Source organism: Cetorhinus maximus, chromosome 7 (genome assembly GCF_964194155.1).
Source record: "Cetorhinus maximus chromosome 7, sCetMax3.hap1.1, whole genome shotgun sequence".
Lineage (NCBI taxonomy): Eukaryota > Metazoa > Chordata > Chondrichthyes > Lamniformes > Cetorhinidae > Cetorhinus > Cetorhinus maximus.
The window spans coordinates 53,821,378-53,841,676 of record NC_135885.1 but is presented as its reverse complement, the minus strand read 5'-3'; the positions used below and the strand labels follow the sequence as shown (position 1 = coordinate 53,841,676).

Here is a 20,299-nt window from a genome sequence, read left to right as displayed (position 1 = left end):
GCACCTTTAGGATATGGAAGTCTTTGTGGTGCACTGTTAAGATCCCCGTAGGAACCAATAACTTATTAAAAAGAAAAGAATACTCTCAATGCCTACGGAAAGAAAACTGCGGGATAAAATTTCGCTTCTTATAACTTATACTGTAACAAACCAATTAAAATCAACATAACTCAAACATTAATTAACAGGGAGGTGATGGCATAGTGGTATTGTTCCCTGGATTAGTCACTGGACCTGGGTTCGAATCCCACCACAGCAGATGGTGGAATTTGAATTCAATTGGAATTAAAAGTCTAATATTGACCATCAAACCATTGTCTATTGTTGTAAAAACCCATCTGGTTCACTTTAGGGAAGAAAATCTGCTATCCTTTTCTGGTCTCCAGACTCACAGCAACATGGTTGACTCTAAGTGCCCTCTGAGCAAGGGCAATTAGAGATGGACAATAAATTATGGCCTAGCCAGTGATGCCCACATCCCATGAATGAATAAAAAAATGTGAAAGATTTTTCAAATAGAAAGGTAAATTTCACTTTAAATAGTTGATACAACAAAGACACGCCTAACGTAGTTACAAGCACTCGCAATACTTCCTGCAAAAAAATGTGGCACCGTGTGCAATCTTAGTCTTTCCAACTTGTTTTGTAGGATTTCTCACTTCTCATCCAACTGTTTTAGTCCTCAAGTCGTATTCTCCAGCAATTGTATCCCACCTGAAGTCCTCGGACACGGTTAGCACTGATAAGGCACATGTCTATGAGCCCTCTCTCAATCGGTGGTCCCGATAGCAAAGAATCCCCAAAGACTCACTTCTCTGAAACCTTTAAATGGTCTGGTGGGCTCTGGCCACACTGAAAGAGCAGCAATGGGTATGGTCCACAATCCCTTGCTCTTCCTGTCTTCAGTGTTCTTTCCTTTCCAACTGTATAGTACACACAATAACAAAGTCTCTGCTCTATTCTCAGAGACCTGTTTCAACACCAGGTTCTGTTCGAAGACTGCCAAACAGAAAACTGCTCCATCTGGAGAGAGCCTTGCTTGCTTTCTCTTTGCACAAATTCCAGGCTTCTGAACTGCCAAAACAGAAACAACAGGCTGACCCCAACCATCTGCCATTAGCCTTCTACTTACCCTTTGCTTCTTAGCTGTTCAACCCCATGGCAACTGAGGTCACACGGGAATTTCTTGGAACCTAATGATCCCATAATCAAGAAACCAATTAACCTTCAGTGAAAGGTCAATGAGACTCATTTCATATCCATTTAATCCCACAGAGTTTCGATGTCTCTATTGTCTATGGTGAGGCAGGAAAATGAATTCGCTGGTATCATAGTCCTGGTGGTTTACAATTCATGCTTAACAAAAGGATTTATGAGTTTCATAAGCGACTGGGGTTATTCATATTTTAATGAGGTATTTGCTCGAATTTCAGGTCTTGTCTGGAGCCGATACTGCCCAAGTCATATAATGTGTTATCAGCCATCTTAAGAACTGTTTTGTCCAAAATTACACCTTCAAAATTTGTAATATCTTCATGCCTGTACTAGGAATTACACCTGCCATAACCTGAGGTCCAATGGCAGATTTTGCCTCAGTAATCACAGAGCTCTTCCAAAGCTTCATGACTGAAGCATAGTTCTTGAAACAGAGCTCCTGGGGAAGGTCTCAGGAAGCACACAATACATTCTTTTGCATGGGTAGTGTCAAAATGATCTGACTCTCCTCTGTGCTGTCTGATTAATCTGGCTTCCCTTAGCCTCCTGGTTCTCCTCTTCATTCATATTATAGAAACGGAATTCCCTCTGGGAAACCCATTGTGCTCCTCAAATAGTAACTCAGTAAGGTCTCCGGAAATTCAATGCATTCAAAGCTTCATTATAGAAATGTACAGGAAGACTTACATATTGCAGTGAAAATTATTTTCCAATATTAGCATGGGGTCCCAAGTTACAGAAAATAATCTCCACAAGCAGGCTCAGTTAAGTACTTATGTTGTTTTTGAATGGATCCTGGTAAATTGTGACTTTTCATCAGTGGCGCACACTCTCACAGATGGGTGGGAAGGTAGAAGTCGATACAAAAAGTACAAGTGGCGTCATCCTTTCCTAACTATCATTTGTATATGGTTGCCACTGGAAGACAGGAATTTTTCAGCATGCTCTGAAACTCAATGGAATTTCTACCAGGAAGCGTCTGCAGTGGAGCCCTGGCATGCAATGACACCATCAAAAATTCCTGCCCCACAAATTCTCAACTTCTGACTTACGCTCTCTCCTAAGCTAGAAATTCCAGTCATGCATTTATTGAGTTACAGGGGAAAATATGTTTCCACACCATGATAATTTGAACTTGTTAATTCATTTTGATTAACATAAAATAATTAATTCAAACGTCATCCCTCATAATAGAACAAATGTAACCTTCTAAGACTAGAATTTGAGTTAACCATGTTAAAGGTGGAAGTATTACACAGAACAGTATTATTTCTCCTCTATACTTGGTTCTAAGAACACAAAATTAATGTTACATAGTAGTCTAAAATAGGTCAAACTACTAAAAGGTATGTACTTAGCCTTTTCCATATCTGATATTTTCAAATTAACTTATCAGTTTTATCATTCGTGTATACAGCTTTCAGTCATGGAAGCAATTGACTCCAGTGAGATTGTGTTAAAATTTTGCACAGCGCAGGCCATCTCACTCTCTTGTGCCCATGCAATCCACTTGACTTGCATAGCCTGAAATGGGAAGGCCAACATTTAAACTGAAATGGCAAAAAATAATAGTTATCTGAGGCGCATGCTAAACAGGTGCCCAAAATTGCAATACTAGACAGATGAAGGTCCTGTGGCAAGCAGTATTCCCACTCATAATCACAAGCCTTCATTGTTTTTTTGTAAAAGTTTTTGTCACCAGTGTTGGGCACAGATTTTAACATATTAACAGCATGCAGCAGAAATTTCCTCCAATTAAATATTGGGAAAAATAAAGCCATTGCCTTGGTCACTGCCACAAACTCCTGTCCCTACCTACTGACTCCATTGCTCTTCCTAGTAACTGCCTGAGGATAAACCAGATTGCTCACAACCTTGGTGTCATAGTTGACCCCAAGCTGAGCTTCCAACCACACATGTGCTGCATTATTAAAACCATCTATTTAACCTCCATAATATTGCGCGAGATTGCCCTGCCTCAGCTCATCTACTGTTGGAACTAGCATCCATGCCTTCAGTTACCTCTAGACATGATTATTCTAACAGACTCCTGGTCAGCCTCCCATGCTCTACCTGTCATATTTTTATAATGATGTAAAGGCATCAATCACTCATAAGGGATTGGGTAATCACGTTGTGGGTTCATTTATTTAGACTAGGCATATGGGAACATATACACAAAGATAGAAAGCTTGAAGACATGAGTGCTGTGCTGTGTTCTGCACACAGGCAAAAGTGAAACTGAAACTGATCACATGATGCACTTCCCTTCTAGTGATGACATGCTGCTATCCCTTAATGGCATATTACAACATTGCCCTCTATAAAACCAAAGATTATCTAAAACCCTGCAGCTCATGTCCCAACTTGCACCAAATCCTGTTCACCCATCACCCCTTGCATGCTAACCTACACTGTCTCCCAGCTAATTAACATTCGATTTTAAAATTATTGTCTTGCTTCCAAATTGCCTGCATGGCCTTACCCCTTCCTAGCTCCGGAATTCCTTCCAGTCCTACAATCCTCCGAGATGTCTGCACTCTTCTAATTGTGGCCTCTTGAGCATCCCTGATTTTAATCATTCCACAATTGGTGGCCTTCTCTTCAACTGATCTGACTTTAAACGCTGAAATTCCCTGCCTCTCTCACTCATTTTTCTCCTTTAAGACACTCCTTAAAGCCTACCTCTTTGATCAAGCTTTTGGTCATCTGCCCTAATATCTCCTTATGTAGCTGTCATATTTTGCTTTAAACTGCCCTTGGGATATTTTAAGTTAAAGGTGCTGTAGAAATACAAGTTATTGCTGTTGATTTAAAATACCCCAGGCTTCTTTTTTTCTGAAGCGGGTGATTTTTGAATAGACATCAAAATTCACCTGTCAAAAACACTATTGGAACATAAGAACATAGAAGCAGGAATAGGCCATTCAGCCAATCGAGCCTGCTCTGTCATTCAATACGATCATGGCTGATCATCCACTTCAATGCCTTTTTCCCATACCATCCCCATATCCCTTTATGTCATTGTATTTAGGAATCTGTCAATCTCTACTTTAAACATACTCAATGACAGCTTCCACAGCCCTCTGGGGTAGAAAATTCCAAAGACTCACAACCCTCTGAGTAAAAAAAATTCTCCTCATCTTGGTCCAGTGGCTTCCCCCTTATTTTGAAATTCTGTCCCCTGGTTCTAGACTCCCCAGCCAGGGGAAACATCTTAACCGCGTCTACCCTTTGGTATTTTGTAGGTTTCAATGAGATCACCTCTTATTCTTTGAAACTCCAGAGAATACGGTCCCAGTTTCTCCAATCTCACTTCATAGGACAGTCCCACCATACCAGTCAATATTTTGAAATATTCATATTTAATATAAAAATTGTTGATGGTTGGTTGAGCATGATCAGTACTCTGCCTATTGCGAATGGCCTACAACACAAATGAGTAATGCTATGTATGGAATCCAGTGCTGGTGCAATGCCAGGTACTTAGAATATATGTCCCAATGACTGGCGGATTATATAAAACAGCACATCCCTTCAGCTGTTTGCAACAGGCAGAGTACTGACCGAACTCAACCAGCCCGTGCTTGCAAAAAGCAGAATATGTCTAACACGATATGTGATTCTGCGATTGGGCAGTGTTTGCAGAACAATTTAAGATCATCAGTCAGGCTTGCAACGTAGCTCACCTACGCTAGCTAAAAGCTACATATATTCATATGCAGGGACCTGTCCTCTGCAGGAAAAAGTAATATGTCCAGGCATTGGAGCTTTTATGGCTAAAAAAAAACATGGGGGACAATAGCTCCATGGTGCATTCGCCATGGCAATGTTTCAACCAATCAGAGCTGACTTTCGAACCAATCAGCACTTCTTTTCTCATGCAGTATAAATTATTCATCCCTTTGAAATTTGGCATTCTTTCATCTGTCCTGGTGGGTGCAAGCAAAAAGTTTCGATAGCATGTCACTTATCTCAGCAATACTCAATCAGCATTTCACAAGATAATCATGGAAGGAAATACAACTCATCTTAATGTCCATCCTAGTAAACACAACGTCCCTTTTTTGTAGATTCCAACTGGTTTGTAAACAATTCTAGGAGTTTGGCTCTACTAGGGATGTCAATTGAATGACTTGATCATACTTCATGAGATCTCTTTTTTTTCTGATATCAGTCACAAATATTCCTTTAATTTGAATCAGTAACCTCCTGTCTTATTCCAGTATTTAAAGTAACTTTCAAGCTTTGACTTTTCCATACTATTTATCTTTCTTTATAAATGTAGAAGTTCAACTCTCAGACACCTCTTCAAGGCAGAGAAACCTAAATTTCTCAAGTCTGCGGGGCCAGCTTTGTGGCTCCCTTTGCACTATCTCAAAGACCTGAATGTTTCTGCTATGAATTGGATACAGTATTCATACCTAATTTCACTCAGTAAGAAATTAAACTGATTATTTATCAAATTAGTAAAATATGTTTTTTAAAATTCATTCATTGGATGTGGGCTTCGCTGGCTGGGCCAGCATAAATTGCCCATCCCTAGTTGCCTTTGAGTAGGTGGGGTGAGCTGCCTTCTTGAACTGCTGCAGTCCATGTGGTGTAGGTACACCCACAGTGCTGTTAGGAAGGGAGTTCCAGGATTTTGACCCAACGACAGTGAAGGAACGGTGATATATTTCAAAGTCAGGATGGTGAGTGACTTGGAGGAGAACTTCCAGGTGGTGGTGTTCCCATCTATCTGCTGTCCTTGTCCTTGTAGGTGGCAGTGATCATGGGTTTGGAAGGTACTGTCGAAGGAGCCTTGGTGAATCCCTACAGTGCATCTTGTAGATGGTACACACTGTTGCTACTGTGCGTCGGTGGTGGAGGGAGTGAATGTTTGTGGATGTGGTGCCAATCAAGCGGGCTGCTTTGTTCTGGATGGTGTCAAGCTTCTTGAGTGTTGTGGGAGCTGCACTCATCCAGGCAACAGGGGAGTATTCCATCACACTCCTGACACGTACCTTGTAGATGGTAGACAGGCTTTGGGGAGTCAGGTGGTGGGTTACTCGTTGCGCGATTCCTAGCCTCTGACCTGCTCTTGTAGCCACAGTATTTATATGGCTAGTCCAGTTCCGTTTTGGTCAATGGTAACCCCCAGGATGTTGATAGTGGTAATGCCATTGAACATCAAGGGGGGATGGTTGGATTCCCTCTTGTTGGAGATGGTCATTGCCTGACGCTTGTGTGGCGCAAATGTTACTTGCCACTTGTCAGCCCAAGCCTGGATATTGCCCAGGCTTTGCTGCATTTGGACATGGACTGCTTCAGTATCTGAAGAGTCGCGAATGGTGCTGAACATCGTGCAATCATCAGCGAACATCCCCACTTCTGAACTTATGGTGGAAGGAAGGTCATTGATGAAGCAGCTGAAGATGGTTGAGCTGAGGACACTACCCTGGGGAACTCCTGCAGTAATGTCCTGGAGCTGAGATGACTGACGTCCAACAACCACAGCCATCTTCATTGTGCTAGGTATGACTCCCACCAGCGGAGTTTTACCCCTGATTCCCATTGACTCCATTTTTGCGAGGGCTCCTTGATGCCACACTCTGTCAAATGCAGCCTTGATATCAAGGGCAGTCGCTTTCACCTCAGAGTTTAGCTCTTGTTTGAACCAAGGTTGTAATGAGGTCAGGAGCTGAGTGGCCCTGGTGGAACCCAAACTGGGCGTCAGTGAGCAGGTTATTGCTAAGCAAGTGCCGCTTGATAGCACTGTTGATGACCCCTTCCGTTACTTTACTAATGATGGAGAGTAGACTGATGGGGTAGTAATTGGCTGGGTTGGATTTGTCTTGCCTTTTGTGTACAGGACATATCTGGGCAATTTTCCACATAGCTGGGTAGATGCCAGTGTTGTAGATGTACTGGAACAGCTTGGCTAAGGGCACGGCAAGTTCTGGAGCACAAGTCTTCAGTACTATTGCTGGAATATCGTGAGGCCCCATAGCCTTTGCAGAACCCAGTGCCTTCAGCCGTTTCTTGATATCACATGGAGTGAATTAAATTGGCTGAAGACTGGCATCTGTGATGCTGGGGACCTCCAGAGGAGGCCGAGATGGATCATACACTCAGCACTTCTGGCTAAAGATTGTAGCAAATGCTTCATTCAGCCTTATCTTTTGCACTGATATGCTGGGTTCCTCCATCATTGAGGATGAGGATGTTTGTGGAGCCTCCTCCTCCAGTGAGTTGTTTAATTGTCCACCACCATTCACGATTGGATGTGGCAGGACTGCAGAGCTTAGATCTGATCCGTTGGTTGTGGGATCACTTAGCTCTGTCTAACACTTGCTGCTTAAGCTGTTTGACATATAAGTAGCACCATGCTATAGCTTCACCAGGTTGACACCTCATTTTTAGGTATACTTGGTGCTGCTCCTGGCATGCCCTCCTGCAGTCTTCATTGAACCAGGGTTGATCCCTTGGCTTGATGGTAATGGTAGAGTGGGGGATATGCTGGGCCATGAGGTTACAGATTGTGTTCGAATACAATTCTGCTACTGCTGATGGTCCACAGCGCCTCATGGATGCCCGGCTTGAGTTGCTAGATCTGTTCAAAATCTATCCCATTTAGCACGGTGGTAGTGCCACATAACACAATGGAGGGTATCCTCAATGTGAAGACGGGAATTTGCCTCCACAATGACTGTGCGGTGGTCACTCCTACTGATACTGTCATGGACAGATACATTTGCGGCAGGCAGGTAGGTGAGGATGAGGTCAAGTATGTTTTTCTCTCTTGTTGGTTCCCTCACCATCTGCCGCAGACCAAGTCTAGCAGCTATGTCGTTTAGGACTCGGCCAGCTCGGTCAGTAGTGATGCTACCGAGCCACTCTTGGTAACTGACATTGAAGTCCACACCCAGGGTATATTCTGCACCCTTGCCAGTGCTTCCTCCAAGTGGTGTTCAACATGGAGGAGCACTGATTCATCAGCTGAGGGAGGGCAGTACGTGGTAACCAGCAGGAGGTTTCCTTGCCCATGTTTGACCTGATGCCATGAGACTTCATGGGGTCCGGAGTCAATGTTGAGGACTCCGTCCCGACTGTACACCAGTGTGATGCCACCTCTGTTTGGCCTGTCCTGCCGGTGGGACAGGACATACCCTGGGATGGTGATGGTGGTATCTGGGACATTATCTGTAAGGTATGATTCCTTGAGGATGACTATGTCAGGCTGTTGCTTGACTAGTCTGTGAGACAGCTCTCCCAATTTTGGCACTAGCCCCCAGATGTTAGTAAGGAGGGCTTTGCAGGGTCGGCAGGGCTGAGTTTGCCGTTGCCGTTTCCAGTGCCTAGGTCGACGCCAGGTGGTCCATCCGGTTTCATTCCTTTTTTGTGACTTTGTGCAGTTTGTTACAACTGAGTGGCTTGCTAGGCCATTTCAGAGGGCATTTAAGAGTCAACCATATTGCTGTGGGTCTGGAGTCACATGTAGGCTTTCCTAAAGGGGATTTGTGAACCAAATGGGTTTTTACAACAGTCGATAATGGTTTCATGGTCATCGTCAGACTTTTAATTCCAGATTTTTATTGAATTCAAATTCCACCATCTGCCGTGGTGGAATTCGAACCCCCTGTCCCCAGAGCATTACCCTGGGTCTCTTGATTAATGGCCCAGCGACAATCCCACTACGCTATCACCTCCCCAGAATCATAAAAGGGCCCTATTTTTGAAAAGTTATATTTTATGAGGAATTAATGGGAGATATATTGCTTTACATGTAAAAATGAGCTATTGAATAATTCAGAAAAGGTGGTGGGGGGTCGGAGGGGGAGAGTGGCAGCTGTGGCTGTGGGGAGCAGTGATGACAGTCAGGACCCCAGAAGTACAACATTGGGAGTTGGGGCCAAAAAAAAATCTTGCATTTATGCAGCAACTTTAACATATTAAAGCATTCCACAGCACTTCATAAGAGCAATTATTAACAAAAATTAGATATTAAGATTGGTGGCCAAAGGTTAGTCTGAGGTAGGTTTGAAGGAATGTCTTAAAGGACAAGAGAGAGCTTCAGCATTGGCAGCTGAAGGTATGGCTCTTAACGGTGAAACAAAGATTATCAGGGATATGCAAGAGACCAGAATTGGAGGGGTGTAGAGATCTCAAGAGGGTTTTACAGCTAAATAAAGGTTACAGAGATAAGGAAGCAAAAGTCCACAGTGAGATTTGAAAACAAGGATGAGAATTTTTAAATTGAGGCACTGTCAGATTGGATGCCAATGTAAGTCAGTGAGGACAGGGGTGATTGGTTGAAAGGACTTGGTGCAAGTTAGGATATGGGCAGCTGAGTTTTGTATGAGCTCAAGTTTATGGAGGATGCAAGATGGGAAGCTCTCCAGGAAGTCATTGGGATAAATTGAGTCCAACAGCATCAAAGCCATGGTTGAAGGTTTCAGCAGCGGATGAGCTCAGGCAGGAGTGCATGTAGACAGTCTAGGTGATCGAGAGGTTATGGGGCCGAATGCTCAGCTTAGAGTCAAACAGGTTGCTAAGGTTGTGAACAGTCTGTTTCTGTCTCAGACAGTGGCCAGGGAGAGGGATAGAGTTAGTTGCTTTGGTTGAGAACAAAGTTTGTATTGGGGATTGACGATAGTAGCCTGAATTTTGTGGTTAGAAACACAGAAAATAGAAGCAAGAGTAGGCTATTTGGCCCTTTGAGCCTGCTCCGCCATTCATTATGATCATAGCTGATCATTCAACTCAATAGCCTGCTTCCGCTTTCTCCCCATATCCTTTGATCCCTTTCGCCCCAAGAGCTATACGTAACTCCTTCTTGAAAACATACAATGTTTTGGCCTCAACTACTTTCTGTGGTAGTGAATTCCATAGGCTCGCCACCCTCTGGGTGAAGAAATTTCTCCTCATCTCAGTCCTAAATGATCTACCCCATATCCTCAGACTGTGACCCCTGGTTCTGGACTCCCCTGCCATCGGCAACATCCTACCTGCATCTACCATGTCTAGTCCTGTTAGAATTTTATAGGTTTCTATGAGATCCCCCCTCATTCTTCTGAACTCCAGCGAATATAATCCTAACTGACTCAATCGCTCCTCATATATCAGTCCCGCCATCCCAGGAATCAGTCTGGTAAACTTTCGCTGCACTCCCTCTATAGCAAGAACATCCTTCCTCAGATAAGGAGACCAAAACTGCACACAATATTCCAGGTGTGGTCTCACCAAGGCCCTGTATAATTGCAGCAAGACATCCCTGTTCCTGTACTTGAATCCTCTGGCTGTGAAGCCCAACATACCATTTGCCTTCTTTACCGCCTGCTGCACCTGCATGCTTACCTTTAGTGACTGGTGTACGAGGACACCCAGGTCTCGTTGCACATTCCCCTCTCTCAATTTATAGCCAATTTATAGTGGCAAAACATCCTTGACCTTGAATAAGGCTGCCACTAAGATATAACGATCATTGTGGTGTGGTTTTACCCTTTCCCATGACAGTTTAAAACGGGGACAAATCAAGGGATAGCTTGACATGCAGACACAGTGATCTCAGTCAGCAAGTAAGCAGCCAATTGCACCGAAGCACTTACATACATCAAACCAGCAAGTTAAAAGCACTTAATATCCTTCACTTTTAATTGAACTGTTCGGATAGTGATATTAAATGATCATGATTTGACAAGGATAGAAAGTTAAACATGTTTTAAAAAATTAAATGTGATGGGGTACCGATAATGTCAGAGACCCAGACTAATGCTCATGGGATAAAAACAGAAAATGCTGCAAAACCTCAGCAGGTCTGACAGCATCTGTGGAGAGAGAAACACAGTTAGCGTTTCGAGTATGTATGACCCTTCTTCAGAGCTCTTTATCTTTTATCTTAAAGCTCTTGGGACATGGGTTCAAATTCTACCATGGCAGCTGTGTAATTTAAATTCAATTAATAAATCTGAAATATAAAGCTAAACACAATGGTGACCACAACAACTATCATTGATTGTTGTAAAAACTTATTTAGGGAATGTTGTTACCCAGTCTGGCCTACATGTGACTCCAGGCTCTCAGTCACGTGGTTGATTCTTAAGTGCCCTCTGAAATGGCACAGCTAGCCACTCAGTTAAAGGGCAGTTAGGGATGGGCAACAATTGCTAGCGACGCTCACATCCCATGAAAGAATAAAGAATTTTTAAAATCCAGTGGCAGGCGGTAATGGAAGCTGGCTGGTAACTGGAATGGATCGACAGAGCTTATAAAACTCTGGTAGGCTTTGTAGGCAGGGAGGATGTAAGGCTGGCTGCATCCTGCACTACAGAGCTTCAGCTGTGGGATTCTGGAGGTTCTAAAATTCAATTTGGCTGGACCTGCTGCCAACATGGAGCCAAGCCAGCTAATTGCCACTCACTTTACAATGGGAAATCCCATAGAATATACTTACCCACCTCTAAAACGGAATGTGACATTTTCCAGTTAGAGTAGTAGTTAATTTCTGTCAGTGTTGGTCACATTCTTCAAGTCAGCATACTGGTTTTAGTAAAAGTGAAAATACACCAGTGCCCCTGGATGGTTGGTACTCAAGGGATGTATTCAGTCAGTGGATGCATATGGGCCTTTTCTTACCTTAGATACATAAGCATGCTAACATTGTTCTTTGAGTCAAATAATGGAACCAACTGCATCCTACATCATCAGCAACACTACACAAACTAAAGACGATGTAAGAAAAATGAAATGCAGCTCAATGAATTCAAAATAACATCCTAATTACTTGCTTTTGAACTGTTCACTTTCAAAATATTATACAAAGGTTATACTGGACAACTGTTTATAATGAACAAATTAGCCATGTACAAACAAGTGCATTATAATTAGCTTGCACTGTATTCCTCGCCTTAGTTTAATCATGCTGAGTTCTAAAGAAACGTTTTTATACAGGTTTGTTTTATAATAAGGATTCTTTTAAAATAGATTTAAAAATTGGGTTATTTAAAAATGTATATTCTTCACCTAATTTGTGTCACAGTTAGATACTACAATAGGCCTCAGAATCAATCTGCTGGGGGAAGAAGAAAATAAAAGCAGGTAAGGTTCCTGTTACGGATGGCTATCCTGTGGCCACTGTTGGAAAGTCAGTGTGACCACTGAGAAAAGAGTATGAGGAATTGAATTGGGCTTAGTTTGTGATGGTCTCAAAAACTGAGTAATCCATCAATATTCACAGTCTAGACTTGTGCAATGCAATATAATCACTTGGGTGAGGTTTTGGTAGCTTGCCAGCACATATGGATTCCTAAGGCTAAAAAACTGAAGTATTCAGGAAAGTGGAAATAAAATAGAGGAATAGGTGTTTTTCCCTAACTCTGGATCTCCCAACAGACTCAAAGGCTAGGAGATTGTTGATTGCTCCCTGTCAATGCATTCTGTAACAAATTTAAGTCCTGTATGAAAATACCGGACACCCTGAAGTGAAAAACGAGGCACTGAAATACCACCATGTATGTGCAGAATTGTGGGTGAAACCAATTATTTCATGTTATCTAATGGAGGTGCTTGAAATTATTAATTTCCATCAAGTGGTTAATGGCGTGGAAAAGTGAAACTCCAAGATGTTACATCATGTCACAGTCTAAATTGTGAAATGAATCTAAAAAACTCTTTTGCATGATTTAATTAATCTCACTTACAACTGACTTTTCAGTGAGTCTCCATCACCACATTCTGGCATTTCACCAATAATTTTTTTTAACTCCAGGAAATGACTACAGATGAGCAAAATTACAATTAAGACAGAACAACTACTTGAAGTTATTCATTTCACATGATTAACTCATTAACACACCCTCCAGTGATGATACAATTATTAGTCTACTGTATTATTGCAAGGCTGAGGACATTCTCTTTCATTTTAAACCCATATCCTATGGATAATTTTATTTCGAACACAAAAAAACTCTGAAAATTTGATTTGTCACTGAAGGAAATAATGCCTCTTTTCTCCCGAAATTGCCAACTCTGCGAAGATACTTGAATAAAAAACCCAATTTCACCTATGCACAGGAACTGCATTTTTATGGATCAATTCCAATTTATAGCAGTTGTGTTAAGCTAGGCAATTCAAAATGATTATGCATTGGTACAGACCAATTAAATTTCAATGGCCTCACATCATCATCACTTATTCTTTGAAGAATGACTTTCCATAACTATGTTCTATGGTGAGTGGGTCGTAACATCATAGCCCGTGTCAATTAAGCATTAAAATATAGCTGAATAAAAGAATCATCCATAAGGAAATATGAAACAAAAGATTTAGAGATTAGTATCAATGACTTATGGAAAGACATTGGGCAGAATTTTCCGTTCGTCAGGTGGGTGGGGTTGACCCAATCGCGGGCAGGCGCGGAGCCGATTGCCGCCGGCGATCCGGTCTGCACCACCATTTTGCGTGGGCGGGCCAATTAAGACCCACCCAGCGCATTTCACACTCCCGTGGAGAGCAGGATTTTTAAAATTGCGGCGGGCGTGTACAGACCGCCAGTTCCAATGGGGAACCGGCAGTCTGTATAAAGAAAGTCCAGGCAGCCTCCTTTAGGCTGATCACCATGGCCAGCGACGGGTGCAGGGGGTCTGCACAGCAGGCTCCAGAGGAGGGCAGGCCAAAGGAGGAGGGCAGGCTGCAGGGTAGGCCAGCGGGGGGCCAATGTGCCCCTCGCTTCTGTGATGCCTGCCTTGCTGCCCTTCTCGAGGGGGTGGCAGCACGGCAAGAGGTCCTGTTTCCCGAGGATGGGAGGAGGAGGGCCCCCCACGTCACGAAGCGGGCCTGGCAGGAGGTGGCGGAGGTGGTCAGCTCCCAAGATGCTGTTCGTCGAACAGGGACCGAGTGCCTCAAGCGCTTCAATGATTTGTTGTGCTCTGGAAGGGTGAGTACCATGTCGGCCTTGGCCATTTAACCCAGCAGATAGCATTAGCCTTTGAGGCCCCCACCCTCACGTCTTAGTGATGTCACTGCATTGGGCAATTGGCACATACTGGGTGGCCAAACAGATAGTGACCATGCTTACATCAGCCTTAGTGATCGATGAGAAGATGGGTTCTCCCCGCAGCATATGTTGCTGTTTGTTGCATTTGAGTAGTCTGGGGGCAACCTGCAGGAGAGGCAGCTAGGCAAATATTCAGAACTCCAATGCATGTCTTATTGATGGTGGAAGGGGACCCTCAAGGTGTTGTGGCCAAGAGCAATCTGCTGGCCTTGGCACTGCACCTAGTTGAACCTCCTTGCCATGGACGCTAAGACCCGTGTGTTATTGAAAGTGATGGACACCAAATGTGTCCAAGGTGCCGTTGGGGGAGTGGGTTTGGAGCAGCTGTACTATCTTCTGGTGACTGATCACCAGTAGTGTGGACAGGAGCCACTGGAGGCCTCAGATGGGCAACTGTGGTTGGGGTGCGGCGTGCGCATGCAGAGTACATGAGCGATCAGCCCCAATAAATGGTGTTCTCTGTTCTGCAGGCGAAAACTGAACACAACACCCAAGAGCGTTTGCGCACTGGTGTGGCCAGGCCATGCTGCACACACTGATCCACTTCGAAGAACAGGCCATGGAGCTAGAAAGAAACCAAGCGGCCAGGCCGGCAGGTGTCGGTGAGGCTGGGGCGCAGCAGCCAGGTATTTGAGGCCCACAGTCCCATCCACTCTGTCTTCCCGCCATCCAAAGTACTGATGGTTGCTGCAATCGTTAATGCAGCAACACTGCTCATTCACAGACTGATACAGTTAGACGTGTGGGTCATACACAAAGGTCCCTCGGCCCCTTGAGGATGCGCATCTCTAGCACCTTCCAAAGTCGCCTTATCCCATTTCTGACCACTATCCCCATGGCCTAACATGTCATGGCATCGCTGCTGCACATCCAAATACTTATTGCATCTTAGGAGGGTTTATACCTCCACCACCCGTTCAGCCACTGCGTCCCACATTACTCTGTCCCAAAGGTCCTCAGCACCTCACCTGTCAACCTCATGGCACTCAACTTAAATAAATGCCACCACCTTAGTCATCCCTCCGCCAAGGGGAAATGTTGCTTTCCGTCCACCCGGTCTATGCCCCTAACAGTATGAAGGTCAATAACGTGATCTGTCAATCTCCTGGGCTCCATGGCAAATGTCACAAGTGTATACAATGTTTCCTCATAACTCCAACTCTCCAGGCCAGCATGCATCCTGGTCAGGAACCTCTGCACTCTCTCCACTCCAATGCCATCTCTCCCATGAAGCGCAGGTCACAACTGATCGCAGAAGTGTAGCTGTGGCCTCGACAGCATTTTCTGCACTTGCAACATGACCTCCCTTTTCCTACATTCTATTCTTCGGATAATAAAGGTAAGTCTGGCTTTTACCTTGTTAAATGCCTTATGTTCCTGTTCTGCTACCTTAACAGGTCTGCCCAGCAAGGTCCTTGTAATCGTCCTTACTTTCCATGGTCCTACCATTTCTTCTGTATTCCCGTACCTTGTTTCTCTTGCCCAAGTGCTTAACCTGACACTTATCCACATAACATTCCATGTGGCATTCCTTAGGCCATCTGACTAGCCTGTCTGTATGCGCCTGTAATGTTTGGGCCTCCTCTTGACTATTTACCACCCTACCAATGTTCGTCTCCTTCGGTTCTTGAAGGTTGAGCACATTATGAGCCTGGGTGGGGGAAGGGATGAAAGGTGTTACTGACTGAACGCTAACTGATGCACTGTCCTTGTTGTTAATTTCAGCATCACCACCGCATGGCCGCCAGGAGGACGTCCAGGGTCCCCCTTCCACACCTGAGGGGCGTCAATTGGCATGAGCATCACATCAGTTCAGGGAGCCAGGCATCAGCGCAGCGACTATCACATCGGTGGGGAATATATTGCCGGCTAGTGTCCCGGGGCACAGTGGAGAGGGCACTTCACAATCGCTGGAGAAGGTGGCACGGACAGAGAGTGCTGATGGCGCCAGCAACCGGAGGACTGCAGGGGACCAGGCACATGCTGAGTCGGGCAATGATGATGTGCCTCTGGAGATGTCCGCCATGCAGCAGCTGCAGGGCAAGCGGCCGGGTGCGCGGGAGCATCTGGCAGTGTGTCATGAGAGTGTGCTTCACTTGGTCTCTGTGGTGGAGTGTCAATGATGGCATGAACCTCATGTCAAAGCGTCAGGCTTCCTCCATTGAGAGATTGGCAACTCTCATGGAGAGGGGCTTCCAACGGATTGATCAGCATCTGATTGGGTTACGCTCTGATCTGCAAGCCCTCACAGCGCTAATCGTCACAGGTGGTCATTGGCAATGTGGGAGATGTTCTGGGCACCAAGTGTCCCAGCTTGGTGCCCATCCATCTGCGGTGAGCAGGGAGGTCCAAAGTGACCTCACGTCGGCGCAGCAGCTGCCTGTCGTCTCTGCGGGCTCCTCTCAGGGCGCTCCGGATGAGGGCAGCAGCTCCTCTGCCCCTCCACCAGTGACCATTGCATCCATTGAGGCTATGACAACTGAGGAAGTGCCAGTTCTGGAACTGGCCACTCCCTCCCAGGCAGGGTCAGCACTGGCTCCACGGGCCAGAGGACGTCCGCCAAGGTCATCGAGGCCAACAGGACAGCAGGCTGTCTCACAAGCCACTCCGAGCGATGGGGCGGCACCAAGACAAGGCACCCACAAACGTAAGCATAAGGCACGTTAGGCACTCCTCAAGTTTCTCACTGGTGCTTTTCTGTTGCCCCTAGATTAGGGAATTTATTTTTGTCAACGTCGGAGCAATGTTTTGTAATGTTTTTGGTGGCACCATCTGATGGATGGCAATAAAGTCCACATTTGTTACTATTGCTGAGGGTGTCTCCTTTGTGCTATATTTGTCTGTTTCACAGACATATCATGAGTGTTTGAGTGGACACTGATGTTTATGTACTAAGCCCTTAGTTGCAGCTGGTGAAGTGGAAGATGTAGCACTTAAGTGCCGCGTATGGATGTGCCAGGGAACACTGGTCCTGCAGATCCATTTGTGTGGAGCTAGCTGAAGGTTCGTTGGATTGAAGTGTCCCGGATGTTCCTGCCTCCTTGGCGTAGTTGCGGGTCGGCGTGCTGCCCCTCATCATTACCCTGTGCTTCCTCATCCTCTGAGCCACTGCTAGATTCATCGTCTGCAGCCGCATCCACTGCGTTAAGGTCTTCATCATCAACTGCGTCCCACCTCTCCAGCGCAAGATTGTGCAGAGCGCAGCATGCTACCACTACCACAGAGACGGGATCTAGGGGGTACTGGAGTGCGCCCCTGAGCGGTCCAGGCATCAGAAGCACATCTTGAGAAGACTGATGGCTCTCTCCACCATAGCCCTTATGGAGCCGTGGCTTCTATTGTAGCACTCCTCAGCTTCTGTTCTTGGATAACGGAGAGGCATCATGAGCCACCTTCTGAGGGGATAGCTCTTGTCACCCACCAGCCATCCATCCAGCCGAGCTGGAGCACTGAAGAGCCACAGCACCTGGAAGTGTCTGAGGATGTAGACGTCGTGGGAGCTGCCTGGGTACCTTGCACAGACTTGCAGAATCAGCATCCTGCGATCACACACTATTTGAACGTTCATGGAGTGGAAGCTCTTCCTGTTGACGAAGGCACCGGGCTCACCTGCTGGCGCCTTGATGGCATGTGTGCAGTCTATAGCACCCTGGACGCGGGGGAAGCCAGCAATGGCCGCGAAGCCTCTGGCTCGCTGTGCCTGACTTGCCTGGTTGCAGTGGAAGTGGATGAAGGTCAATGCCCGTCTGAACAGAGTGTCTGTAACCTGCTTGACACAAGTGTGGACAGCTGATTGGGAGACACCGCAAAGATCACCCACCGAGCCCTGGAAGGAGCCAGATGCATAGAGGTGGAGGGCAGCTGTGACCTTCAGAGCTGCTGGCATGGGGTGGCTGTCCACACAGTTAGGGGAGATCTCAGGGCCAATCATCTGACAGATGTAGTTGACTGTCTCCCTTGACACTCGGAGCCTCCTTCGGCACTGCACCTCAGTCATATTGAGGTAGCTGCTTCGCCGCCTGTATACCCTGGCAGCAGGATAGTGGCGTCTTCTGCGGCCCTTTCCACCTTGGGCAACCTCTTAGCCCTGCGCCCCTTGTGCCTGCGCCTAGCCCCCCAAAGCTGGCTCCCCTGGAGGCTGATTGTCCACTCCTGGCCTCCTCCTTATTCTAGCCCTCCCTTCGTCCTCAGAGGAGCTGCCTCCAGTGGAGATGTCAGAACCGTACCCAGGCTAAATGGAGGCCTCCGGAATGCTGCAGGCCTGATAAAGATTCCTGACTGCAGACTGGTGAGCTGAAGCTTCAAAGTACAGAGAAAGCTGCTGGAAATCGATCTGAACTGCTACCGATCACACAGGCAAGTTTAAAACACTTGCTGCAATAAATACTTCACATAAAACATTGCCAACCCCACTGAACCCACATATCCCGCCCGTGGGTGAGTTTTGTTAAAAAGTCACTTACCCGCCTGCCCGTTGCCTCCATGAGCCGAGCCGAAGATCGCACGGGCGCCTCAAAATCGGCGTCGATTGCCGAGTTAAGGGCCTTAACAATCCCTTTAATTAATGGTGGGTGCGCGTCGCATTCCATCACGCGCCCGCCCAGCTAAATATCGCAATGGCGCACGGTAACGTCGGGACGCTCGCCCGACATCAGCGCACGCCATTTTAAGCGCTGACGTGCAGGGCCCGCCACCCGCACGTCATCCAGAAAAATCTGCCCATTAGGTCTCAGGAAGCTCAGTAATGAATTGGGATCCTAACCAATTAGTCAATAAAATGCAGGTGGAGACTATTAAAACTCAAGTTAAAAGACAGGATGATTGCAAATTCACTTCCTAAGATTATTTAAAAGACAATTTTAGGCCGAGGTGAACAATAACGATAAATTACATTTGTGTTTTGACACTCAAAAGACTACTTTCTGGAGTAAATATAACATTAGAATAATTTCTTTTTAAATGTTTAAAATTCAGTATGGTAAGAGTCTGTTTCTGTGGGGATTTAGGTGCCCTTTTACATGAGTCACAGAACGTAAACATGTAGGTACAGGCGACAATTAGGTAGGCGAATGCTCTGTTAGCTATTATTGCAAGTGGGTTGGGACATAAGAGCTTGGAAGTCTTACTAGAATTATATAATTCTAGATAAAATAGAGGTGGAGTACCATGTACGGTTTTGATCTCCTTATTTAAGGATATACTTGCCTTACGGGGGTGTGCAACAAAGGTTCACTAGATTAATTCCTAGGATGAGAGGGTTGTCCTGAGAGAGAGGTTGAGTAGAACGGGCTCAAATTCTCTGGAGTTTAGAGGACTGAGAGAAGATCTCATTGAAATCTATAAAATTTTTTGAGGTCTTGACAGATTAGGTGCTGAGGGACTGTTTTCTCTGGCTCGAGAGTGTAGAACTAGGGATCACAGTCTCAGAATCAGAGGTAGGCCATTTAGGGCTAAGATGAAAGAAATTTCTTCACTCAGAGGGTTGTGAATCTTTGAAATTCTCTAACCCAAAGGGCTGTGGATGCTCAGTTGATAAGTATATTCAAGATTGAGATCCACAGATTTTTGGGCACTAGTGGAATCAAGGGATATGGAAATAGGGAAGAGGAGTTGATGTGGAAGTCCAGCTATGATCTTATTTAATGATGGAACAGGCTTCAGCTACCATATGGCTTACTCCTACTTCAAACTCTCGTAGTATAAACACAATTAGTTCAAGGATCTGTTTCTAGTCTTGCATCTTAAATAGTAGCATGTGTTGTTGTTAATGTGCTATGTCTATGTTTGAAAGGGCCTTTAGAAACAAAGTAATATCACGTTTTATGTCCAGACTTAAATTTCAAACTTCATACATAGCACAAGATTGTATAAATTAAACTGCTCATATTTAGGAAATAAGATCAAGGAATTGTATTTAAGTGCAATGCAACATCCAGGTTTCAAAACTGCAGACTGCAAATATGCTAAAATGCCATAATCAGCTTATTGCTAGGACTTAGAAACTGTACTCACTTCAATTGTCACCTGTACTTCAGATAACTAAATTA

The 20,299-nt window shown here is 45.2% G+C and overlaps 1 protein-coding gene across 2 annotated transcripts in view; it reads right to left on the bottom strand.

The window, feature by feature from the left end:
- Window positions 1–20,299, bottom strand: part of cwf19l2 (CWF19 like cell cycle control factor 2) — a 241,711-nt gene that overhangs the window by 59,889 nt on the left and 161,523 nt on the right. The gene's annotated exons all lie outside the window — the stretch shown is intronic.